Source organism: Pantherophis guttatus, chromosome 8 (assembly GCF_059756535.1).
Source record: "Pantherophis guttatus breed Tessera chromosome 8, ASM5975653v1, whole genome shotgun sequence".
Lineage (NCBI taxonomy): Eukaryota > Metazoa > Chordata > Lepidosauria > Squamata > Colubridae > Pantherophis > Pantherophis guttatus.
Window position 1 is genome coordinate 54,146,211 of NC_142070.1, and position 26,615 is coordinate 54,172,825.

Here is a 26,615-nt window from a genome sequence, read left to right on the forward strand (position 1 = left end):
GAATGAAAGACCAAAAATATTTGATAAACGCAAGATTGGGAACACATTTTGTAGCATCTGCACCAGAAAAGAAAAATTGCATAGTTATATACTTAAAAAAAGACTTAATAGCTAGATTAATTGAAGCAGATGATCAAGGAAGATATATAGCAATTGAAATTTTAATAGAGGGGGAAAAATACTTTTAATTGGAGTATATGCACCTAACCAACAACAAGAAAAATTTTACAAGCTTTTACATACCAAATTAATACAATGGGATTACAAATCATGTATATTATTGGGTGATTGGAATGGAGTTTTGGATACTAAAAAAGACAAAAAAGGACCTTCGCAAAATATTCAAATGCACGCTAGATTGCCTAAATCTTTCTTTGATATGATGGAAGATATGGAGTTGAGAGATATCTGGCGAGAACGGAATGTCGAAGAAAAAGACTTTACTTTTTTTTCTGATAGACACCAATCCCTTTCTAGGATTGATTTTATATTAATTACTAATGACTTTCTTTCTAGGGTGAAGAAGACGAAGATATGTCCAAAAACATTAACAGATCATAGCCCGGTTTGGATGGAATTGGAACATGAAAAGGGACCCAGGAGGTCCTGGAGGTTAAATGAAAATTTGTTTATATATGAGGAAAATGTGAAAGAATGTAAAAAATTTTTGAAAGAATTTTTTGTTATGAATATGCATAAAGGTACATCTATGGAAGTGGTATGGGATGCAAGCAAAGCATATATGAGAAGTATTGTAATATATTTGAATAATAAACACAGACATAGACAGGAAAAAAAACGGATTGATTTAGAAGAGGAAATAAAAAAGAGAGAGCAAGTATTAACACTGAACCCAGCAGAAAGGAAAACAAAAGAAGCAATTCATTTATTGCGAGGGCAATTTAATATGTTGATGGCAGATCAGGCTGCAACTAGTCTGCAATATACTAAACATAATACTTTCTGTAATGCTAACAAACCAGGTAGATGGTTAGCATATTTGTTAAGGAAAAAACAAAAGCTACGTAGTATAGAGAAAATAGAATATAAAGGTAAAGAGGTGTATCAGCAAAACATGATTAAAAAAGCATTTTTAGAATTTTACACGAGGTTGTATGCTGATGATAAAATTCAAGGTATAGATAGATATCTACAGGAGGTGAATATTTCTATAGTTACAGAAGAGCAAGGGAAGGTTTGAATCAACCGATAACCTCGGAAGAAATTGTCTTAGCAATTAAATAGTTGAAAGTGGGTAAAGCTCCTGGGACAGATGGATTGACAGCTGTTTATTATAAAAATTTGCAGTTAGAAATGGTGGAACCACTTAAGGAATTATTTATTAAAATACAATCTGAAGGAGATGTACCCTCATCTTGGAGAACAGCATTTATTTCTTTGATTCCAAAAGAGGATCAAGACCATAGTCAGCCAAAGAACTATAGGCCTATATCACTTTTAAATGGGCAGCCTTATCTAGTACCTTTTTCTATTTCGATAGGATCGGTCAGTTCTCCATTTATCATTACTTTTGCCGTCTGTTTGAAGTATATGGCTTCAATCGTCATTCTTGACGATTCTTCAACTACATCAGATGGCTTACAAATACTCTCGGGGGGAGGGGCTGAACATATCCCTCAGTTGGAGATGGGGAAAAGCGAGACGAGCTCCATGGCAATGGACCCTCAATAACAGGTGTTTCATTCTGCACTGGCCTCAGCCCTTCAGATACCCTTTCACTGCATTGTTGTCCCTCTCACTCTTCCGGATTCCCACCCTGGTTTATTTCTTCCAGCTCCCTAATGGCTGTCCCCCTCAATCGTCTCCGAAGCTGAAGGATATGTCGGCGCCACAGGTGCCCATCCTTGAGCTCCACCCGGTATGAACGGGGACCCGTAACATCTGTAATCTGTGCCAGGACCCATATGGGTTGACCAGTATAATTCCGGGCATATACTAGATCGCCTTGCTCAAAGGTTCTGACCGTACTTTCCCAGTCTGTGAGGGTTTCTGTCAAATAATCGGGGTGTATTCTATCTAAATTTGTTCTCAGCCAGCGACCCATAAGTAATTTGGCTGGGCTCTTTCCGGTGGCTACACAGGGAGTGACGTGTTGGTTGAACAAATACTTGTTCAAGTTTCTGACCCATTCGAGTCAAGGCCTCTTTCATCATTCGCACCATTCGCTCTGCATGCCCGTTACTCGTGGGGTGAAATGGCGCAACCAGGGCATGACATATTCCTCGGTTTACTAGGAATACCTTGAATGCCGTTACCGTAAATTGCGGCCCATTGTCCGATACCAACACGTCCGGGAACCCATGTGTTGCAAACATTTTGTTTAATACTCTCACAACAGCATCCGTCGTGGTTGACCTCATTATGGCTACCTCCAGCCATTTGGAATATGCATCCACAACAATTAGGAGGGACAACCCCTTTATTGGCCCTGCAAAATCGAGATGTATTCTAGACCAGGGGCCTTTCGGTGTTTCCCAGTCCCATGGTGGTGCTGCAGGAGGTGCCGGTCTCAATTCCTGGAATGCTTGACACAACGCCACCCACTCCGCAATATCTCTATCTATATTTGGCCACCACAGATAACTACGGGCCAACCCCTTCATCCTTACAATTCTGGGGTGGCCTTCGTGTAGAGTCTCTAATAATGATTTCCTTAGCCTTGTGGGTACTTAATCTAATGGAGGATCCAGCTTCAGCAGCATCAGTACTGCTGATTGAGACCATGCCATCCGTTCTTGTTATGGCAACGGAAGTGGCAACCCAGTCGAGAAAAGACCGAATGATCATGCAAGTGTTAAACTGGGTGTGGAGGGGATGGCCTAAAGAGACAGGGAGTGTAGAGTTTAAGCCATTCCGGGCAAGGCAATACGAACTTTCAGTGCAGAAGGATTGCCTATTGTGGGGGAATTGGGTAGTGATACCCCCACAAATGCAGCTGCTTCTCTGCGCCCCCATACCCACAGCACCTTTTCCCCCAATAGTCGATGTTGTGGTTCAGCGACAGATGCCTTTTGTCACAAAAACACACTATAAAAATTGAGGAGCCCTAAAAAGGCCTGGAGTTCCATCTTATTCCTTGGTGTTGGCGCAGCCTGTATTGCTTGTACTTTCTCCTTGGTGGAATGCAATCCGGACGCATTGACCAGGTATCCCAGGAACTCGACTTGATTTACTGCTACTTTACACTTTTCTTCCTTTACCTTTAGTCCAGCCTCTTGAAATCTTTGTAGCACTAGTCATAGTCGTTCAAATAATTCCGTTTTATTGGTAGCAGATATGAGCACGTCATCAAAATAGGACACAGGCCCAGGGATGCCATATAACAAATGTTCCATCAGGCTTTGAAACAACCCTGGGGCCACACACACCCCAAACTGTAGGCGGTGACAACGGAATGCCCCCCGATGCGTTATGATTGTTTGGGCTTCAGCAGTGGCGTCATCTACAGAGAGCTGCTGATACGCTTGGGCAAGATCTAAGTTTGTGAAGATCTTACCCCACCCCACCAACGAATGTAACAAGTGCTGCACCACTGGTAATGGATAAGTATTATGTTGAAGAGCCATATTCAACGTACATTTATAATCCGTGCAAATTCGACCGACCTGTCTGGTTTCACTGGTGTCACAATAGGGGTCTTCCATTTGGTGTGGTCCACCGGTTCCAGTACGCCTTGCTGAATCAATTTATCTAGTTGTTTGTCAACTTTGGGCTTTAGTGCAAATGGCACCCTCCTCGGTTTCATTCTTATTGGTGCCACCTTGGGGTCCAAACTGAAGGATATCGGTGTACCCCTATATTCTCCCAACTTTCTGTCAAACACATCGGCAAACTCTTTACTCAACTCTCCGATGGTTTCTCCCTGGATTTTATGAACCCCAGTACTCTCTAACCCCAATGCTGCAAACCAATCCAGTCCCAGGAGGTTAGGCAGTGCACTTTCAACAACAATCAATTTAAGTGGCCCGGAGAAGTCATTATATTCTATGTGGAACTTTCTGCTACCCTTAATGGGGATATTATTTCCTTGATAATCTCTCAAATGAATAAGACTAAACATAAGCTTCCACTCAGCTCCGTGTGGCACCAATTTCTGTAGAGTCTGCCAGGATACAATTGTTGTTGCCAACCCTGTATCCACTTCCATCCAGCAGGGAGATCCCACAATAAGGACAGTAATGTAAATTTTACTACTTCCTGGAATCCTGGTTTGATTGACCCTCTCTGAATGACAAGCATCTGTGTTAATAGTAAAACACTCGTCCTCTGGGGTTCTTAGCCTCGGTGGGCCACATTTCCCCCCATTTTGAATTGAAGTCTGTCCAGTTGGGGGGGCAGTCCGCTGCACCCTATACACGAGGAGAACAACTTTCGATCCTCTGTCCATCTATGCTCCTTGCTAGCCGCTCTCAACCGATGGACATCATCATGATTATTTCTCTCATCTTTAGTATCCTGTAATTCCACCTCTCCCAGATGGACGGTTTCCCCCCTTCTAGCCACCAGGGGGCTGCCCGACTTCTGTATCTCTTCTGTCAATCTATTCGATGATTCAGCGGCTTGCGCCTCCTCTACTGCTGTCTGTAGCATTAACATTGGTTTCACCAATAATCGTCTCTGTAACTAAACATCCCAAACCCCACAGACCAATCTGTCTCGAAGGGCTTCATCTAAGTTGCTAAATTCACAATAGATAGCTGCTTTCCTGAGGGCTGCCATATAACAACTGATAGACTCACCCTTCGCTTGGTCCCTATGGTAAAAAGCATGTCTTCTAGCAATGCAAGATAGTCAAGGAGCATAATGTTCCCTCAATTTGCTTAATAATATGTCCCAAGGAACTGTCTGCAGGGATTGGGGTACAATGAGGGCCCTCGCTGTCTCAAACACTTCTTTTCCACAAATGCTCAAAAAAAGCGCTCATTTACAATTGTCTGTGATATTGGTATAGTCATTAGCTTCCAATATACAGTCAAAAAGGATTAGATAAGAATCCGATGTCTGTGTTTCAGGATCAAACAGAACAAACTGTGGTGAATTAGCCATTCTCTTTCCAAAACAGTCTCCATTCACGCGTGCCTCTTTTATCTCTACGTTGGCTCAGGGCCCAGCAATTCCTCCTTCATCGCCAATGGAATGTGTGGGAATAGGAACACAGATGAGAAGCCAAACTTCCAGCAGCAACGTTTATTGCAGATAATGACTCAGTGAAACCAACATGCAATTTCCGGCTGATAGCCCCTTTTAAAGGAAAACTATCAGCCTTTAACCAATAACATTAAAATATGTCCCACACCTGCATGACAGAAGAAGTCTCTGCTCACACCTGCGTGGACATATTTATGTATGTATGTATGTATGTATGTATGTATGTATGTATGTATGTATTATTGTTTTTGCCAGGGTTTTTCCTACGTAAATCAAGATGTTTATATAGCCATAGTTCAGTGAAATCCCAATTCACTATTTTCTAGGCTTTATTAGACATTAACCAGCATTTTGCTGTCTATTGTAAGACTTAAGGGAGACTAAAATAGATCTATTTCTGATTTATTTGTCTTCATCAGTTAGCCACACCCTCATCTTATGACTCCTCCCTGTAACGGTCAAATATTAATTTTGTTCTTTTTTTGTAGGTTTATATGTGTATTATTGTTTTAGCCAGGGTTTTTCAACAGACAGCAAAATACCGGTTAATGTCTGATAAAGCCTAGAAAATAGTGAATTGGGATTTCACTGAACTATGGCTATATAAACATCTTGATTTACGTAGGAAAAACCCTGGCTAAAACAATAATACACATATAAACCTATGAAAAAGATACACACACACACACACACACATATTATACATATACATACACGTCTTCTCAAGTTTATATACTGATCTATATATATAGATCAGTATATAAATCAATATATATATGTATGTATGTATGTATGTATGTATGTATGTATGTATGTAGGTCTTTGGTTATTCGGGTCTTCTCCCGCGTAAAATTGGAAGTGTCTTGGCGACGTTTCGACGAAGTCTCATTCGTCATCTTCAGGCTGGTGTTCTCGGCTTCGTGCTTCCAGGAGCAATGTGAGATTGCAGCTGTCTCTTCCTTTTAACTGCTAGTGGGGGTGTGAGCTGATTGGGTGGGAACTTGGCTGTGTTCTGATTGGGTGGAGGTGTGTTCTGATTGGTTAGGGGCTTGGCTGTGCTCTGATTGGATGGGGGGTTGGTTGTGCTCTGATTGGCTGGGGGTGTGTTCTGTTTGGGTGGGGGCTTGGTTGTGCTCAGCTTAGTCTGAGTTGCAGGGGGATTTGAGCTGGTGAGCTGCGTTGTTGTTGTTTGGCTTCGTGTTTGTGGCCGTGCGAGCTCTTCATGGTGGGTGTCAGTCTGCTTCATGTATGGATTGGAGGGGTTTAAACATCCATACATGAAGCCTATGGAACTTACTATGGGTTTGAGAGGTATTCCATCTTTGTGTATTTTTGGGAGGCCATGCAGTTTTGGGCATTTTGATGATTTTTCTCTGGGAATAATTTTTTGTTGGATTTCTTTACTTATAGTACTTGATTTTATCTTTATCTTCGTGGTTTTTTCTAGATATGTTGTTGGGTCTGTGTTTATGGGTTTATATGTGGCGTCTTGAAGTAAGTCAGACAGTTTCTTTTCATAGTCCACTGTGTTCATTACTACTGTTGCATTGCCTTTATCTGCTGGTAATATCATTATGCTATTATCGTTTTTTAAAACTTGCAGTGCTTTTTGTTCTTCTTTTGATAAGTTGCTTTTAGGTGGTTTACTAGTACATAGAATGTTGGTGACGTCATGTCTGACTTTATCAGCATCGTCAGCACTGAGTTTCTTTAGGCTGGTTTCAACTTCGCATATGATGGTTTCTATTGGAATTTTATTGGGTGCCACTGCAAAATTAAAGCCCTTTGCTAAGACATTTGTTTCTGCTGTTGTTAGTTTTCTATCGGAAGCATTGTATACTACTTGTTTTAAATGATGTTGTGTTGTGGTTGGAGGTTTTTTATGTTCTAATTTCTTAAGTTTCTTTAAATGTCTGTAAGTTTTATGAGTGGTTTCTATTTCAGATCTCCAGGTGGCAAGCTGTTTTATTTTGTCCCATAATATGGGGTGAATAATATTGCTTATCTTTAAGTATGAAGCTAATAGATCCTTGTTTACTTGATCCAATAGGAATCTTTTGCTATGGATTTCATTTCTAAGTAATGCCATTTCAGTTCTTTTAAGAATACGTTGGATAGATGTTGTGTGGGTATGGAATTTCAATTTAAAGCAAGATGGTATTATATTTTGGTCACGACATTGACATTAACCCGTGGGTTCCATCTACGGAGCCAAGGCAGCCCAAGTATGAGGGGTCGTTCCATGCCAGGGGCCACAATAAATCTGAGACTCTCTACGTGATCCCCCAACTGCATTTCAATGAGTTCAGTCACAAAGCTGGCTGGGCCCCCTCCTGCAATTGATCCGTCCAACTAACAGAACGCAATGGGCCTTTTTAAGGTTTTTAGTCTCAGGCCTGTCTTTTCCACCACCTTCGGGCTGATTATGCACCTGGTGCACCCAGAGTCTAGTAGGGCTAACCTCTGCACTTGTGTGCCTGTGGATGGCACCCTTATTTCTACGGGGATGAGCATGGGGTCCTCTGTGTGACTCACCAGATCATCGGAGTCAGAGTCCGTCCCGCTGTCGTCGTCGTCGGTGGTCGGAGTTCCCAGCTCACTCTTGTTTCGCAGAGCGAACTCAACTTCTCCTTTCAGGGCAGTGCTGCGGGTTTTTGCGGGTGGTTTGTCGGCCTTCCTTGGTCCCAAGCCGGTGGTCTTTGGTACTGGTTTGGAGAAATATTCGGCAGCCCGATGTCCTTCCTTCCCACATTTGAAACAGGTGAAGGGCTTCAACTTCGGTTTGAATTCCGCCTTCCCCTCAGCCATCTTAGGTGCTCCTTTACGTGAAAGGAGGATGACGGGTCTCCAGCACGCCCCCCTCGGAGTTGGCTTCGGGCCAGCTCGATCTCCACATCCTCAGCTGCTATATACCAACTCTGCAAGTCTTCGGGGACCCCCCTGGCCTCTACAGTCCTTGTATATCTCTTCATTCAGCCCATCTTTGAAGCTCTCCAGTAGAGCCGCTTCTGACCACCCTGTCATATAGGGTGCCAGCTCACGGAATTCTTGGGTATATTCTGCCACTGATCTCCGGTGTTGCTGGATGCCTTTCATTCTAAGTCTCGGTTTCCGTTCAGCTAGGTGGTCTTCAAACCGCCTCCTAAGAGCCCCCATGAACTGGTTGTAGTTTCTCAGCAAGGGGGAGTTATTATTGTGGAGGACCACCATCCAGCTGCTGCTCCCTCTAATACGTTTGTGATGCATCTCACTCGAGCGGCATCTGATAAGTAGTCCTCCCCCCAGTCCTGCATGTGGTTCCACACTTGAGTCAAAAAAGACCCCAAGGTCTTCGGATTCCCATCATATTTCCCGGTTGGGGGGAAATCTTTGGTTTTTTACGTCTGCGGGGGAGGGGCTGCAAGGCTGGGGGTCCCTGACCTGCTGCATCCCTCACTTGAGCTCCAGAAGCCTGAGATGTTCTTTCCTCAGCTTCCTCATCCTCTCCCCCACAGGCTGTTTCTTCCGGCTCTCCCCTGGGGCCGTCTCCTCCCTTCTCTACAGGGAGCCCATAAGACTCATGGCTTTTCCGGCTTTCTTCAACATCACGGAGGAGTTGCAATGCCTGTGCCAACATGAGGCTTTCCTTTTGCTCTTGCAGCCACACTGCCTCTCTCTTACGGGGTCTGGAGCTGGTTACTCCCTGGGGGGTCCCCCCCCAGTCCAGCAGCCTTCCTACTCCTTTCGACCATCTGGCTTCCTCAGGCTCCTCTCTCAGCCAGAGTTTTTCCAACCATTCGGCAGCTTCTTTCTCTGCTTGAAGTGAAGGTATCGTAGAACCTGATGCTCCCATCTGTCCTTCTTCACTTTCCTGGTCCGACATGATCTGGATCTCAGTCCCCTCGGTGGTTATCTGGGATGACTGGAGTGAATTTCAGTTTAATGTCAGGTGTGCTTCCTTCAAAGTCCAGGAAAGAATGAGCCAAACTCCATTATTTATAGAGTAATGTACTTTTACTGGAAAATGAAATGAACGCTACCAAGGAAAAGCTAAAACTAAAGCAATAGGCACGAAAGTTGCATATAGAAAGCATCCCCTCCCACTGTCCATCATCAATCACCCAATCCAAAGGTCTCCCAGAAGTCAGGTGGAAGCACGTCTGGCATCGTCATCAATCAGGAACGTGATGACGGTTGACCCGATAGCGACTTCAGAGATTAGGTTTCGTTTCTTCAAAATCCTCCAGCACACTCCCCCCCCACACTCTCTAATTCTCTCCCACCCATTTCTTATGGCAGCCAAAGCAGTAAAGTCGGAGGCTGACAGGTTCGATGGCCCAAATATCCAACAAATGTTGGATCTTGGTTTCCATCAGTTGTGTTTTTGCAAGATTCCTGGAAATGGGGCATTGGATGAAGCAGTTGGGAGGGCTCGAGAGGAACTCCAATGTGAGGCATAGCTTCACAGTCTGGAGAACCCAAGAGTCAGTTGTGGACGATTCCCATTGACTTGCGAAGTGTTGTAACCGCCCACCAATGGGAAAAATGGATTGGTAGTCACTTCCCTCGATGAACGGACCTATTGATGGTCCCTCAAAATGGTTGTTTTGTCTGGTGCTGACGCCTACCTCTGTCCTTGAAGGTAGGCCTGTCTGAAGAACGATCAAACCCCTGGGAGTAGGGCCACTGAAACTGTAGCACGTTAGAGCCAGTGTCAGCTCAAAAGGACTGCCTGTGGGAGTAAGGGGTGTATCTATGATCTGCCATCCTATAAGTGGAGGACATTACCTTCTCTTATCCTTGTTCTCAGTTAGAATAGGGTCTAAAACGGACGTTGCTTACCTGAACGTCCCTTGTCGCGCTGCTGGAGAATCCAAAGCTTCGGGTTGTTCAATAGTCGAGTAGCCTACACTGTGTTCCTTTAAATTTTCTTCTTCAGACATGCCCACTTGCTCGGCAGAGCCTCAGTTTTGTTCACAAAGGAAGTAGCAGTAGAGCGTCAGGGAAGAATCCTCAGCAGCCAGGCTGGGTGGGTTGGATTCTCCAGCAGCGCGTCGAGAAGGGATGTTTAGGTAAGCAATGTCCGTTCTCCAACGCACTGCTTGGAGAATCCAAAGCTTCAGGATGTACCCAAGCAAGTTCAGTCAGGGAGGGAGGCTGGCTGCTGTATGGCGTCTGAAGAATTACACATAGCTTGGAGCACACGGCGACCAAATGACGCTTCCACCGAGGCGAAGGAGTCCACTTTGTAGTGCCGGATGAAGGGATTCAAGGATGACCAGGTAGCCGCCCTGCAGATGTCAGAGACGGATGCGTTGGTGGCCCAAGCAGCCGTGGTGGCGGCGCTCCTGGTGGAGGAAGGATCCTAGGCGGAGCCGGTCTGTTCCTAGATGAATATGCCCTGGAGATGCAAGACTTCATCCATCTCCCAATTGTCGTGGAAGAAACCTTCCGGCCCATAGTGGCAGGCAGAAAGGAAACAAAGAGTGCTTCTGATTTTTGGAAGTGTTCTGTTCGTTTAATATATCTGCAAAGAGCTCGGCGGACATCCAAAAGGTGCCAGTTTGCCTCCAGAGGAAGTCGAGGTTCCGGACAGAAGTCCAGGAGGATCAATTCCTGAGCCCGATGAAAGGAGGAATTTATCTTAGGCAGGAATGAGGGGTCTAGTCTCATTACGACGTGGTTTGTGTGAAAAACGCAGAGGTCACGTCTCACCGACAAGGCCACAAGTTCAGAGCCGAAGTAATTGCGACTAGGAAAGCCACATTGAGTGTCAGGAATCGGAGACTGACGGAGGCAAGAGGTTCGAATGGAGGATGCATGAGGGCCTGCAGGACTAAAGTCAGGTCCCAGGACGGGTAGCGATGGATGACTGGTGGACGCAGGTTGGCTGCCCCTTGGAGGAAGGCACGAATCGTTGGATCCTGTGAAAGGAGCAGATTGGCAAGAGTAGATAGAACAGTACTCAACGCGGTAACCTGGCGACGAAGCGTGTTAGGAGCGAGACGCTTATCGAGGCCTTCCTGGAGGAATCCCAGAACCTCAGGAACGGAGGCAGACGTAGGATCCAGGTGAGACTTGGCACACCAGGAGCAGAAGTTTACAACTCGCGTTGTAAATTCGGCAAGTAGACAGCCGTCTGGATGCCTGTATAGTGGGGATCGCACTGCTGGGCACATTGACTCTCCTCAGCAGGATCCTCTCAAGCGCCAGGCAGTCAACTGCAACCACTGAGGCTCTGGGTGCAGTATGACCCCCTGGCTGAGAGCGATCCTGTCCTCTGGTATCCGCCATGGTCGTGCCACCGACAGGTCCACCAAGTCCGCAAACCAGGTCCTCCGTGGCCAATGGGGTGCAATAAGAATGACTTTGGCCCTTTCCGCTATTATCCTGCGAATCAGGCGAGGAAGGAGTGGCAGGGGAGGAAAGGCGTAGAGGAGACCGCTGGGCCAGGGAGAGGTGAGTGCGTCGACTCCTTCTGCTTGAGGACACAGGTACCTGGTGAAGAACCTGGGAAGGTGTGTGTTGTCACGGCTGGCGAATAGGTCAACTAGAGGCATGCCGAACCAGCGAGCAATTTTGGCGAACAGATCCGGATGAAGACGCCACTCGGCGTGGTCCAGATGTTGCCTGCTGAACCAGTCCGCTTCGATGTTCATGGTCCCAGCAATGTGTTCTGCTGCAAGAGACAGGACATGCTCTTCTGCCCAGGTCAGAAGCAGTGTCGTCGCCTCCATAAGCGGTCCCGAGCGTGTCCCCCTTTGGCGGTTCACATGTGCCTTTGCTGTTACATTGTCCATGCGTATTAGGATGTGATGCCCTGCCACGATCTGCTGGAACCGAAGGAGAGAGAGGCGGATCGCGTGGAGCTCCAGCCAGTTGATCCCGTTGCGGCGATCCTCTGGTGACCAGATACCCTGGGCGATGTGAGAGTGAAGGTGACCTCCCCATCCTGACAGGCTGGCATCCGTTGTCACTATAAGACACGTCAGGTTCCGAAAGTAACAGCCGTGCAGCAGGCTCGGTGAAGACCACCAGTGGAGGGACTGTGTGACCTCTGGCGGAAGGGATACTTATGTGGAAGAGTTGCTCCGCCTGGCCCTCTGAAAGGGGAGGAGGAACCATTGCAGCTGGCGGGAGTGAAACCTCGCCCAAGGGACGACAGACAGATATCATTTTCCCGAGTAGGCGGGACAGGAGAAGCAAAGCTACCCTCCGGGAGAACAAGACTTGAGATGTCAAGGACTGGAGACTGGAGCAGCGATCTGTTGACAAGAACACCTGGCCCTTCACCAAATCTATTACTGTCCCTAGGTGAAGGATCCACGTAGTGGGCTGCAAGTGGCTCTTTGGAATGTTGAGGGAAAAGCCGTGTTGATGAAGGCAGCGGCATACTATCTCCAGGTCTCGGGAGGCCCGGATCGGAGAAGGGGAAAGCACCAGGATATCGTCCAAGTAGCAGTGGAGCCGTACCGGCTGTTGACGTAGGTGGGCTGCCACTGCTGCCAGGAGCTTCATAAAGGTTCTGGGGGCAGAAGAGAGTCCGAAGGGCATGGCCCTGTATTGGAAATGCCTGTTGTTGTAGGCAAAATGGAGAAAACGACAATGAGAAAGTTGTATGGGCACGTGGAGGTATGCTTCCTTCAAATTGATGGAAGTCATCCAGTCCGAAGGTTGAATGGAAGCCAGAATTGAGCGGAGAGACTCCATTTTGAACTGATGATAGATGATAAACTCGTTCAACCTCTTGAGGTCCAATATGCCCCTGTAACCCCCCGAGGCCTTGGGGACCAGAAAAAAGATTGAGTAGAAGCCGGTCCCCCGATGTTGAGGGGGAACCGGTTCTATGACCCGAATATGGAGCAGGTGATGGATCTCTGCCTCCATCAATTGCCGTTTGGTGAAATTGGATGAGAGAGGGCATTGTACAAAGTGAGGAGGGGGATGAGAACGGAACTCCAGGGTGAGACCTAGGCGGATCGTTTGGAGCACCCAGGCATCCGTCGTCGAGGCCTCCCATTGAGAGAGGAAATGTCGCAGACGGCCACCGATGGGAAGATGTATGTAGTCATTTTCCTCTTCTGAAGGAACGGGCACCAGTTCCCCGGAAGGGCCGTTTGGTCGCTGGAGGCTTCCGTCCGTGGTCCCTGAATGAGGGTTTATCGAACAAACGGTCGAATCCTTGTGAGTAAGATCTGGATGTAAAGGACCCTGAGGGCTCGGCGTCGGCCCGAAAGGGCTGCCTGGTAGAGTATGGCGAAGGCTTGCGATCAGCTCTCCTATAGGAGGACGGCATGACTTTCCATTTATCCTTGTCCTCGACAAGGATGGGATTCAAGGCGTCCCCAAAGAGACGTGATCCATTATATGGCGTTGAGGCCAGGTGCCATATGGACTTTGCGTCAGCTCTCCAATTTTTCAGCCACAGTAAATGGCGTGAAGTAACTGAGGACACTAAGGCCCAAGATGCAAATTTTGCGGCATTAAGCAAGGCATCCGCCGTATACTCAGTAGCCGCCACCAGTTTGTTAACATCCTGGTGGAGGCGGGTGTCCTCTGGAGGAAGGCGCTCCTGAAGTTGGCGGAGCCATATTAACGATGCTCAGCTGAAGAAAGAGGCAGAGGTAGCCACTGATGGTCCATGCCGCAGCATTATGTGTGCGACAGAAGGTAAACTCCGCCTTACGATATTCGGAGCGTAGACCATCAGCCACATCACCCGAGATGACAGACGAGGAGGTGAGATTGGCAACCGGAGCATCTACGGTTGGTAACTGGAGCATGTCCTGTAAGCTAGGAGCTGAGCAATATAGCTTTTTGTCAAGTCCCGTAGGGGCAGGCAGAGAAGAAGGTGAAGCCCAGGAACGCTGAACCACCTCCAAGAATAGTTGCGGGCAAGGGATGAAGTCTGCTTCAGCCTTAGGCGCCGTAAACAGGGCCTCATGTTGGTTAGAAGGCCCCGGTTGCTCCACCTGCACCGACGGATCCGCCATTTTTGTAGTTAGTTTGGCTTTATGTAGAAGGGACTTAAATAACGACGGTCTGAAGAGGCCAGGAAAAGCGGGCTTGTCTGGAGGCATACCCTCGTCGTCAGAGAACTTCATGTCTTGGAGTTCTGCATCACCATCCTCCGAGGACGACTCACCACTGCGCCTGTAGTCGTGATGGGATGAGTCCGGGCGCATCATGGACTGGTAATGACTGGCCATCTGATGAGTCGTGTGAGGTGGAGGAGGAAGAGGAAGATAGTGCGCCTGAGGCCAGGTCGCATAACAAGTCGGCTGCTGAGCGGTTGCCGCTAAGGTCCGGGACACAGTGTCAGAAATCAGCCGTTGAATGTCGTAGGTAATGGGGGGAGGAGGCGCTGAGTCCACAGCATGCAAGCCTGCAGCTGTTGGAGTAAATGTCGCCTCCGGTTGGGCTCTCTAAGGAAGAGAGGCACTGCGAGAAAGGTCCACGGGGCCCAGATGGTGGACCGAAGCCGGAGCAGAAATTGTATGATATTCAGTCTGGATGGAGAGAGGTGGTTCCTGCTGTGTAGCTGTTTCTTGTGAAGGCAGGTCCTCAGCTTCCGGCACAGGTGAAGGAGGAGGCGGCAGGTGTGTGGCCCTAGCCTTGTCCGACTGCTTACGCGCTTTTTCAAATTGTCGCTCCAGAGCCTTATGTCTCCTGGAGGTGTCTTTAGCAGCAGCAGTAGAAGACTTTGATCTTTTAGAGGATGTAGCTACAGAGGAAGATGACGTGCGATGAGAACATTTCCGAGATGTCCTGTGCGGTCTATCCTGCAGGGGCCGCTCTGGAGAGCTTTGAGCATCCTCAAGGTCGGAAGAGGACTCACGTTCCGCCATAGCAGGGGTTTATTTTGCACTATTTTATTTGTTGTTGTTGTTGTTTTTAAAGTAATGAAGGATCAACAATAAGCAAATGAGGAAGGTAAGTAAAACAGTCAGTCTCTAAACCTTGCCAACGGAAAGGCAGGCACAGTAGAAATAAAGGCAGCTGAAAAGGTGGCCTGACAGGAGTTTGACAATCTGACTCTAGCAGGCCAATGCGCATGTGCAGGGGAGTTGCCAGGCAGATTATGGCAGCTGTTAGCGCGCCCGACGGTCTGACAGGGAAAAAATGGCGCGAGGATCTGATGACAGGAAAAGCCTGGAATGGAGGATGAGGCTTGCGATCCCTCGCCCAGCAATTCACAACGAGCTGACAGCAATTGAGGAGTAGACGAGAGGCGTGAGCAGTCAAGGTCCCGCTCCCAGCGCCCAAGGGATATAGATGGCGCGCGAGCCCAAAGGCACTCCCAGCGCCTCCCGCAGTTCCGTATGACAGAGACGGACGAGAAAACACTAGTCGCGGCCAGAGCTTGCGAGCGAAGCGGCGGGCGAAAAAAATCCTCTGATGTTTTAAAGCGCTTAATCACTCACAAGTGATCCCCGTGCCCACGAGCGTCATTAAGAAGAGGAGTGTGCCGCTGAGAGCAGGGCATTTACTCCAAGCCGCCCAGGGGAAGGCAAAGTCAATGGCGGGGGCGGTATTGCCGGCAGATTGGGGAACCAACCCGCACGCCGGTGGCAAGCAGGAGAGGGACGGGGCTCTTTGTTTCGAAGCACTGATCTTCTTGCGGCTAACTTGGAGACCCCAGCACTCACCCCTGCTGCTATTATCGAAGAATCCAAAGCTTCAGAAGGAACAATAGTCAAGTCAGTAAGTGGAGAAAAAATTCAGACAGTGTCACAGGCTCGACTGAGTGAACTAAACTGAGGCTCTGCCGAGCAAGTGGGCTTGTCTGAAGAAGAAAATTTAAAGGAACACACTCAGTGTAGGCTATTCGACTATTGAACAACCCGAAGCTTTGGATTCTCAAAGCAGCGCATTGGAGAACCTCCCCAAAAAGATTGAAACACTTGTATGGGGCCGAAGCTAACTGCCACTTGGACTTCATATCAGCCTGCCAGTGGCGAAGCCAGAGGAGGCGGTGAGATGTAATAGTTGAAGCCAAGGCTGTAGAGGCAAATTTCACTGCATCCAGAGTTGCGTCGGCAGAAAATTCAGTAGCTGCCACCAATTTGTTTACATCCTGGTGCAGCCTGGTGTCCTCAGGGGGCAGCCTCTCCTGAAACTGGCGAAGCCAGATTAAGAAAGCACAATTAAAAAATGAAGCAGATGTAGCTGCTCTGATTGCCCAGGCGGCCGCCTGGTGAGTTTTGCAGAAAGACATTTCTGCTTTCCTATCTTCTGCTTTTAGTCCTTCCACTATGTCTGTGGGAAGAATAGTGGGGACATTAGAACTGCTACTGGAGTGTCCACTGAGGGGAGATGGAGTAGCTCTTCAAGGTCTGGGCCTGTACTGTAAAGTCTCTTGTCATGTCTGCTTGGGGCTGTAATAGAACCTGGTTGGATCCACTGTTGTTGAACTACGTCAATGAACAAAATAGGAGAAGGAATGACTTCATGTTCAGTCGTTGGAACTGCGAACAGTCCTTCATGTGGAAAGACCCTGGGGTTGTTCTGTAGGATCACCTGCTATGCCCATATTAGTTGTTGTCTTGGCCTTATGGAGCAACGACCTGAAAAGAGAAGGGCGGAAAAGGCCAGTGAAAGATGGCTTGTCAGGTATCATCCCTTCGTCATCTGAGAGCTCCTGATCTCCTTGGTCCTCCTCTCCACACATAGAATCTGCACTATGCAGAGAAACCTGAGGAGAAGGAGTTCCCGGCAATGATGTAATGTGAGCTGGGATCTGGGAAGGTAGATGAGAAGGCATGGAAAGGTATTGGTTTCTCTGTTGCAACCCTGCTGCTATGCCTTTTGATATAGCCTCTGAAATGTGGTTTTATAATAATAACTTTATTGTCATTGTTCGTGTATACACAGTATACCCATACAACAAAATTCACTTAACACCCAAAGACCAAGTCCAACACACACAACAATCCCCAAACACACTCCCACCCACCACAATTCCCCACCCCTAAACTACCCAAACATCCACACCATAGACCAAGTAATACTGTCCAACAGTATTGAATGTCCTGGGATAAACCAGGCCATTGACCTTTCCCCAAGCGGAGCCCTGCTGCTGTAGGGGTAAAGGTCACTTTAGGGCAGGGGTGAAATGCTCCCGGTTTGGACCGGATCGTCCGATCCGGTAGCGATGGAAGCGGGTGGTTCAGAAAACCAGTAGCAAAAATCCCTGCCCCCCCCATTGCCCAGCTGAGCCGTGCAATCATCAGAAGCTTTTTTTTAATTTTTTTTTTATTGAAAAGTTTTATGAAAAATACAAACATTTTCACCCCCCCACCCTTCCCCCCTCAACCCCCCTCCCCTTCCCATCCTCCCTTCCCCTCCCTCCCCCCACCCCCCTCCCTAGACTTCCCAGAACGAGCACAGGGTATAGCATTCACAAACCAAGAACTAAAATGTGCTAACAAATTATTACATTTCATATTCTCCCTAGGTCCTTAACTCCTTATAACTCAGAAAAAACAAACATAAACTACTTAATATTATTTCATTCATAAGCTATATGAATCTTCTTATTCGGATACTTCTTCTGTATGTAATCAATCCATTTTCTCCATTCCGATATATATCTCTCATTTGAATGGTCTTTAAGGTATGATGAAATTTTTGCCATTTCCGCCAAATGCACAACTTTTAATGTCCATTCCTCAATAGTAGGTGGATCTTCCTTCTTCCAGTACTGTGCCACCAGTAACCTGGCAGCTGTTATTAAGTTCAAAACCAGCTTAGTCTCTATTACAGTACAATCCGTAACTATTCCCAACAGAAAAAACTGTGGTGTAAATTTAATTTTTTTCTTCAAAATATTTTGAATAATCCACCATATTTTTATCCAAAAAGCCTTAATCTTTTTACATGTTCACCATATATGAAAATATGTAGCATCTTCACACTCACATCGCCAACACTTGGGTTGTAAATTTGGATACATACAAGCTAGTTTTTTTGGGTCTAAATGCCATCTATAAAACATTTTGTAAAAATTCTCCCTTAAATTTTGTGCTTGTGTAAATCTTACATTTCTAACCCATATCTTTTCCCATGTTTCCATCATTATTGGTTCACCTACATTTTGTGCCCATTTTATCATACAATCCTTGACTAAGTCTGTTTCTGAATCTATTCCCAATAATGCATTGTACAACCTTTTTATGTGCATTTGACCTTCATCTCTTATTTGCTTTATCAAATTCTCATCCTGCTGCAAAATACCAATTTTTTGATCTTCTCTCCATCTGGCCAGCAGCTGTCCATATTGAAACCAAGTCTTAATAATCCCTTCTTCTTTTAATTGTTCCATGGATTTTAACTGTAGTCTGACTCCTTCCTTATAAAGGAGTTCCTTATATGTAATCTTATCTTGCTTTTGCTTTTTTTTAATTTTTAAAAGCATTTTTTCTACAACTTCTTTGGCTGAAAAAATGCTTTTAAAAGTAAGTCAGCTGGGATCATCAGAGGCTTTTAAAAGCATTTTTTCTATATCCTCTTCAGCCGAAGAGGTTATAGAAAAAATGGTTTTAAAAGTAAAAAAAACAGTTGGCAACGCCCACTCAGTCATATTACCACCACCACCAAGCCACGCCCACAGAACCAGTAGTAACAAATTTTATATTTCACCACTGCTTCAGGGGCTGAGCATCTAGTAAGGGGTGCAGATTGGAACCCAGATATTGCTATGCAGGACAATGGAATAATATCCTCCTGAAGACAATCTGAGAGGGGAGACTGTGGCCCAGCAGCACCCTCTGGTGACCAACTCTGCTGCTCAGCCTCCATAGGTTGAGACAAGTGAGCAGATTGTGCAGATCGGGAAAATACTGCTTCTGTAAGGGAAGCCATTTGATCCTCCTCAGTTTGTGCCTTTTTTTTTGGACTTTAGAGAAATGTTTTTCTAATGCCTTGTGGCGCCTCCTAGCATTCTTGTCAAAAGCTGAGGATGCTTTAGTAGGCAGGGGTGTTAGGAGTCTGCTTGTCAGTGCTTCAACGCTGGAATAGAGAGCAGAGAAGAGAGATATATGCTCTGAACTTTTGCCTGCTAAATCCCTTTGAAGTCGGGTTGTCATGGAAATGAGGAGGGGGGACATTCCTGGGAAATGACGGACAAGACTGACCTTTTGCCCCCCAATCCCTCCCTTTCCGATCCCCAAATCTCTGCTTCTCATTGGCTATCTTCCAAGTCATTCTTCAGACTTCTTGTCTCGTCATTTCCCAGGAATGCCCCCCCTCATTTCCACGACAACCCGACTTCAAAGGGATTTAGCAGGCAAAAGTTCAGAGCTTATCTCTCTCTCCTCTGCTCTCTATGCCAGCATTGAAGCGCTGACATCGCTCTTCCCTGCAGTACTTCTAGTAGTTGCCCTGGAACTCCTGGGGCCAGGATTGTGTGCCCTGTGAGATCTGGGGGAGGGGGATATCAGCCTGCTCAATGTCCGAAGACAGAGCAGGGTCCGCCATCTTTGTCTCCCTGTGTAATCACCCAGTTATACAGACCAGTCAGCTGTCTTCAGTCCAGAGCTGGTCTACGATGCAAGAGAGTGGCAGTGGACTCTTGCAATAGGGAGGTTCCAGCACCCTTACAACAGTATGAGAGTAAAGGGTGCGCTAGCGGTCCCACTCAGCGCCGGAGAACTCTCCTCGGCTTGCTCGTTGCAAGAAAATGGCACAAGAGTGAGAAACTGACTCTCCCAGCTCCGCTGCGTCTTGCCTGCAATTTTTTTGGCGCGAGAGCGGGAATCCAGCTCTCCTAGCACCGCTGCGGCTTCTTGGCTGTTAAATTTAGTGCAAAAGCGGGAATCTAGTTCTCCCAGTGCCACCGCCGCCTAATCGCCTTTGAATTTGGCAAGAGAGCGGAAATCTAGCTCTCTGAGCACCGCTGCGGCTTGGCTTCGATCAAAAACGGTGCAAGAGCGGAAATCCGACTCTCCCAGTGCCTCCGCGGCTTGTAGCCAGCCAACAAATGGTGCGAAAGCCGAATCCACTCTCCCGGTGCCGTGATGTAAACAACGTTGTCAGAGTTTGCCGCAGCGCACTGGGCAGTGACTCTGGAATCGCCCTGAAACTTGGAGCAAAATGGTGGTGGCAGTTGTGCTAGGAGGCTGGAAAACCAGCACACACACTGGCGGGAGAGAGAAACAGGGGAAGCAATCACCCATTCTATCCGAAGGAGCCCAAATAGTGGAACTGAACTCCGGGAGCTGCCTATTGTTGATCTAAGGGGTTGGCAGTCAGCCTGGAGCCCCAGGGGAGACCAGCACACACACCAGCAGCAGTGGAGCCTTTAGGTAGCCTGAATGCTGATGTTGTAAATGCTCCCTTTTTTTGCTCCAATATCTTCAGCTCCTGCACTGTTAGAAAAATCCAAGCTGGAAAAGAACTAAGAAAATGCTAACTCTGATCTAATTGCCAGAGCAAGCTAACACACATCTCTCTAGCTAGACTTAGTCAAAAAACTGGAGCTCAGCCAAGCAGAGAGGGCATGGTCAAGAAAGAATAAAAAAAACCTACACTCAGTCTCTGGCAAATCAACCCATGCTTGGATTCTCCAAGCAGCGCACTGGAGAACTCTAGAGCAGTGATGGCCAGAAATGGCCCATTTGCCGACTTCCAATGGGACTGGAAGGCCCATATTTTGCTCTCCTTAGGCTCCAGAGCCTTTCTAGGAGCCTGGGGAGAGCAAAAACAGTCTCCCCCCACCGGAGGCCTTCCGGAGGACGGAAACAGTGTGTTTCCTGACTTCCAGTGGGCCCAGAAGGCCCAAAAATTAGCTGGCCGGCACTGACCTTGCGTGCCCACCAATATGGCTCTGTGTGCCACCTGTGGCATGCACGCCATAGGTTCACCATCACGGCTCTAGAGGCTCCTTGCATCAAGCTAAAGTAGTGCGGAGTTAAGGGACCAAGCAAAGCAGAGCAGGACAGAACAGGACAGGACAAACTATTCCATGGAGTGCTTTGCTTTCAGCGCATTGCAAGGCAAATGCTATTCCTCAAAGCATTGAGGTAGCAGCATCTTCCCAAAGGATGTTCAACATATCTATTTCTTTGTAACTGCATGAACATATACAGAAAACCAAAACAATGGGCAAAGCATTGTTCTGAAGGATCAGCATATAATGCATATAAAAGCCTTCAGTGGCAGGAGTAAAGTTTGGACATTTATGTTTGGCACAAGAAATACAAGGAGTTTTGGTTTTGTTATTAACTGCTGGAGATGGTTTATTTTGAGCACCTCCTCGGGCTTTATTTGGGGCAGTAATTTTACAATGGGAGAAGGAGGTACCCAGGATTGAAGAGAACGCAGCATACAAGAAATATCTTGGAAAGCAGCTTAAATTTTGTTGTTATTCCTAACATTGCAAGATAAGGGACTTTGGTTTATCCATATGTGACTTTTACAGCTAGAATAGCTCTGTAAGGGGCATGAAGCTAAAGTGAATAAATGATCAGGTTTTCGGATCTCTATCTTGTTTTGACAGAAGTATTTTAAAATGGTTAGAATGCAATAAAAACAGTAAAAACACTGAAGAGGATAAATGTATCTTCTTCAGTGTGGTCCTTATCGATCTCTGGTGATCTTCAGATAATCTCTTTGGTGGTCTTGAGTCCATCCTGGAACATGTAGTTCTTCAACAGTCAAAGATGCCTGTATTCCATTTGGTTTGCTTGCCATTATCTTCTCCATCAATGTAACTCCCATCACAGATCTTTCCCTGCCAGTCATTAGCCCATTTCAACTTCCTCTCCCCCAACATCCCTTGCCATGATAGATTCTGTATATTACCTCATCTTACATCTTAGCCTCTGGAAAAACTCAGCTCTCAGCTATTTCCCCAGACCTGATGGATCAGGACCAGGCACAATTTTGATGTCTGGATGATCCCATGACAGAACAGCAACCATTGTTTATCAATTCCCTTCTGTTACAGAGTGCATGACAGGAATCAAAATACACTGTGTACAATTATTAGGCAAGTATTTTGACCATATTATCATTTTAATGCATATTTTCCACCTCCAAGCATATAAACTGGAATGCTTAGTAGATATAAGCATATCAGGTGATGTATTGTATAATGAGGGTGTGGTTTAAGGAAATCAACATCCTATATCAAGGTGTGCATAATTATTAGGCAGCTTCTTTTCCTCAGGCAAAATAGGCAAAAAATTTTTATCTAATTCTGTAAAAAGTCTTTCAGAGGGATGCAGCACTATTGAAATTGCTATGATATTGAGGCGTGATCAGAGAACCATCAAACATTTTGTTGCAAATAGTCAACAGGATCGCAAGAAATGTATTGAGAAAAAAAGACAATGCACATTAACTGCCAAAGATTTGAGAAGAATCAAACATGAATCTACCGGGAACCCATTATCCTCCAGTGCTGTCATATTGCAGAACTGCCAGCTACCTGGAGTGCCCAGAAGTTCAAGATGTTCAGTGCTCAGAGACATGGTCAAGGTAAGGAAGGTTGAAACCCGACCACCACTGAACAAGACACATAAGTTGAAACAGCAAGACTGGGCCAAGAAATATCTGAAGACAGATTTTTCAAAGGTTTTATGGACTGATGAGATGAGAATGACTCTTGACGGACCAGATGGATGGGCCCATGGTTGGATCAGTAACAGGCAGAGCTCCATTTCGATTCAGATGCCAGCAAGGTGGAGTTGGGGTACTGATATGGGTTGGTATTATTAAAGATGAGCTAGTTGGACCTTTTCGGATTGAAGATGGACTCAAAATCAACTCCAAAACCTACTGCCAGTTTTTAGAAGACACTTTCTTCAAGCAGTGTGGTACAGGAAAAAGTCTGCATCTTTCAAGAAGACCATGATTTTTTTGCAGGACAATGCTGCATCTCATGCATCAAAGTATTCCACTGTGTGGCTAGCCAGTAAAGGCCTTAAAGATGAAAGAATAATGACATGGCCCCCTTCTTCACCTGACCTACACCCTATTGAGAACTTGTAGGCCCTTCTTAAATGGGAGATTTATGGTGAAGGAAAACAGTACACCTCTCTGAACAGTGTCTGGAAGACTGTGGTTGCTGCTGCACAAAAAGTTGATTGTCAACAGATCAAGAAACTGACAGACTCCACTCCTTCTGGTTTGGTGTCGCAGCGATGCAGTCGGGGAAATAGCAGGGCTCTGATGAGCCCCGCAAAACCCCGACTGCCAAATCGCCGCTGACAGGTCTGCGGACTGATCCTGTCCTGAAGGGACAGGGGAAAGAGAGGGACCCCTTGGGCGGCCGAGAGGAACAGGCAAGTTCCTTGGAGGCCAGAGGCAACCCTCTGAGTCAGCTGTGGAGGACAGCAGCCATGGCGGCTGCCACAAAGCTGCGACAAATCAGGACAAGAAATGCGGAGGAAGGAAGAAAGGACGATGTGCTTCGGAGCCAGGTGAGTGACACCAACCCAGCCGAGAAACAACGTGTGAATAAGGATATTTACAAATAAGACCCCCAGCCTTACCTAGCAGCTGAAGATCTGAGGGGCTTGAAGATTTTGCAAAATAAGGAAAGGAGTTAAAGACCCTTTAAGCAATTTACTTTAGCACTGATTGATTGGAATGAATTGCTTATTAACCAAATAGAGCTGGATATTCGAACTTTCTTGTTAAAATTGAAATGGATTTGACTTTTGGAAAAGAGAAAAGCGCTAATTAAGGATTTGGCATCTTAAAAAGCCAGACAAAGAGATTAAACGGACAGCTACATAAATGTTTCAAAATGGCGATTGAAGCTGTGACTAAGTGAAAGTGTTGATTGCGGAAACTTGTTTTTTCCTGAAAAGAACCTATTTGACTTGTTACATATTGTGGGTTACTTTGAAAAGAACTATGGTTTTTTGAACTTTGGATATTCCTATTCTGTCTTCTAATGGCTTTACAAGGAAAGAAGAAACATAATGGAACTAATAAACTTTTAACTAACTGGCGCAGCAACAAAAGGTCTGGCGCAGGAACAGAAGTGGAGAAGCTGATGGATTTTGCTGGAAACAGACTTTACAATAGAATTACAAAGGATATGCAGAGTTTTTTTTTTTTATTGGAGTTTAAACAAAGAAATAAAGACAATACAGAAAAAAATACAAAGACATTACAAAGACAAACAGATTCCCACCACCAACCTACCCACACCATATTTTACATATATGTTTTGGTCATCATCAGAATATATGTTACTTTGTATGTTGATATATAAGTGATACATTGTCAATTCAGGTGTTTTAAATTAGAAATAATCTTGCATCTCCTTTTTGTTCATTTCCAATTTTAGATTTCCTACCCTATTTTCTTTCATCTATATTTGTACTGATTTTCTTTTCAGCCATTGATACCACTGGTGCCATACAAGATAGAATTCACTTTCTTCCTTATCATGGAGTTCCAGCGTCAATCTATCCATTTCGGCACACTCTGTTATCTTTGAGATTAATTTGTCTTTGGCTGGGAGTTGGTCTGATTTCCAATTTTGCGCGAACAGTAGCCATGCTGCTGTCAGAATGTGTATGATGAGGTATTTTGTCTCTTTATTGTGTTGTGTTGTTATCATTCCAAATAGAAAGAATTCTGGAGTGTTTTCTACTTGTTGATTTATTATTTCTTCAATAGTTTCCTTTATGTCCTTCCAATATTGTTGGGCCTTTACACATTTCCACCAGGCATGGTAGTATGTCCCCTTTTTTATTTTACACTTCCAACAGTGTGGGGAGGCGTTCGGGTATATTTTGGCTAATCTGGCTGGTGTTAAGTGCCATCTGTAAAACATTTTTATGAGGTTTTCTTTGTAGGGTATGGCTCTTGTCATTTTGATGTTCTGTTTCCACAATTTCTCCCAGTTTGCCAGTTGAATGTTGTGCCCTATGTCTCTGGCCCACCTTATCATATTTTCTTTTACTGTTTCTTCCAATAATTTATATCTAAGAAGATAGTTATATATTTTGGTTATCATCTTTTGTTCTGGGCCTTGTAAAATCTTGTCCAATTCGTTCAAATTTTTCGAAATTCCATATTGCTTTTTGTCTGCTATGTGTCTTGAGTGAATTTGAGTATAGGGCCACCAATCGATATTTATGCCAGAATTTAGAAGTTGCTGTCCTGAGATGAGTTCGCCTTCATGATTCAATAAGTCTTGGTACCGCATCATCTTTCCTATTTCGAGAGTATTCGGGTATATCAATGCTTCCATCGGGGACCACCATTTTGGTATTGTAGTATAGTGAGTTCTCTTAATATCCTGCCAAATCTTGAATAGTGAAGCTCGAATTGTATGACGTTGGAAGTACGTGTGTCGTTTGTCCGATCCGTCCCATAGGAAAGCGTGCCATCCTCTTATTAAGTCAAAGCCTTCTAAATATAGGGTTCTTTTGTTGTCCAGTTTCATCCATTCTTTAATCCAGGTCAGTCCTGATGCCTTGTAGTAGAGTTCCCAATCCGGTATTGCTAGGCCTCCTTTGTCTCGTGAATCCTGTAGAGCTTTGATTTTAATTCTGGCCTTCTTTCCCTGCCATATGTAATTCATTGTTGTTTTGTTGAGATTCTTAAAGAAATCTCTTCCGGGGTGTATCGGTATCACTTGATATAAATATAATACTCCGGGTAATATGTTCATTTTTATTGAAGCAATTCTGCCCATCAATGAGAGTTGTAATCTACTCCAAATTTCCAAGTCTTTTTTAATTTGTTTTAACAATTTGGTATAATTATCTTCTTTAATTGTAGTTGCTTTTGCTGTCAACCAAATACCTAGGTATTTTATTTTCTTTACTATTTGAAGTCCTAATTCTTCTTCTAATTTCAACTTCTGTGTTTGGGTCATATTTTTCGTCAATACTTTCGTCTTCTGCTTATTTATTTTGAGGCCCGCAACTTCCCTGTATTCCTCTATCATTGTCATCAACCTGGTTCCAGATCGTATTGGGTTTTCCAGTATGAAAATCACATCGTCTGCAAAGGCAAGTAGTTTATACTTCTCTCCCCGGATCTTAAGGCCTTCTATGTCTTCCTCCTTCCTGATTTCCGTTAATAAAACTTCCAGTGCGATTATAAATAATAGAGGTGACATGGGGCAACCTTGTCGTACTCCTTTCTGAATGTCAAAAGTTTGTGTCGTGTCACCATTTATTGCAATTTTGGCTGTTTGACAGGAGTAGATTTTTCTTATCAATTTAAGGAATTTCTCTCCGCAATTCATCGATTCCAGTTGTATTGTAAGAAAGGACCAATTTAAGTTATCAAAGGCCTTCTGGGCGTCGAGAGATATTAAAGCTATTTCCTTGTCTATCTTCTTATCGTAATATTCCAGGATATCTATAATCGTTCTCAAATTATTTTTGATCTGCCTCCTGGGTATAAAGCCGTTTTGGTCTGTGCGTATGTATTTATGAATTATTATTTTAAGTCTCTGCACTAATATTGACATAAATAGTTTGTAGTCCACA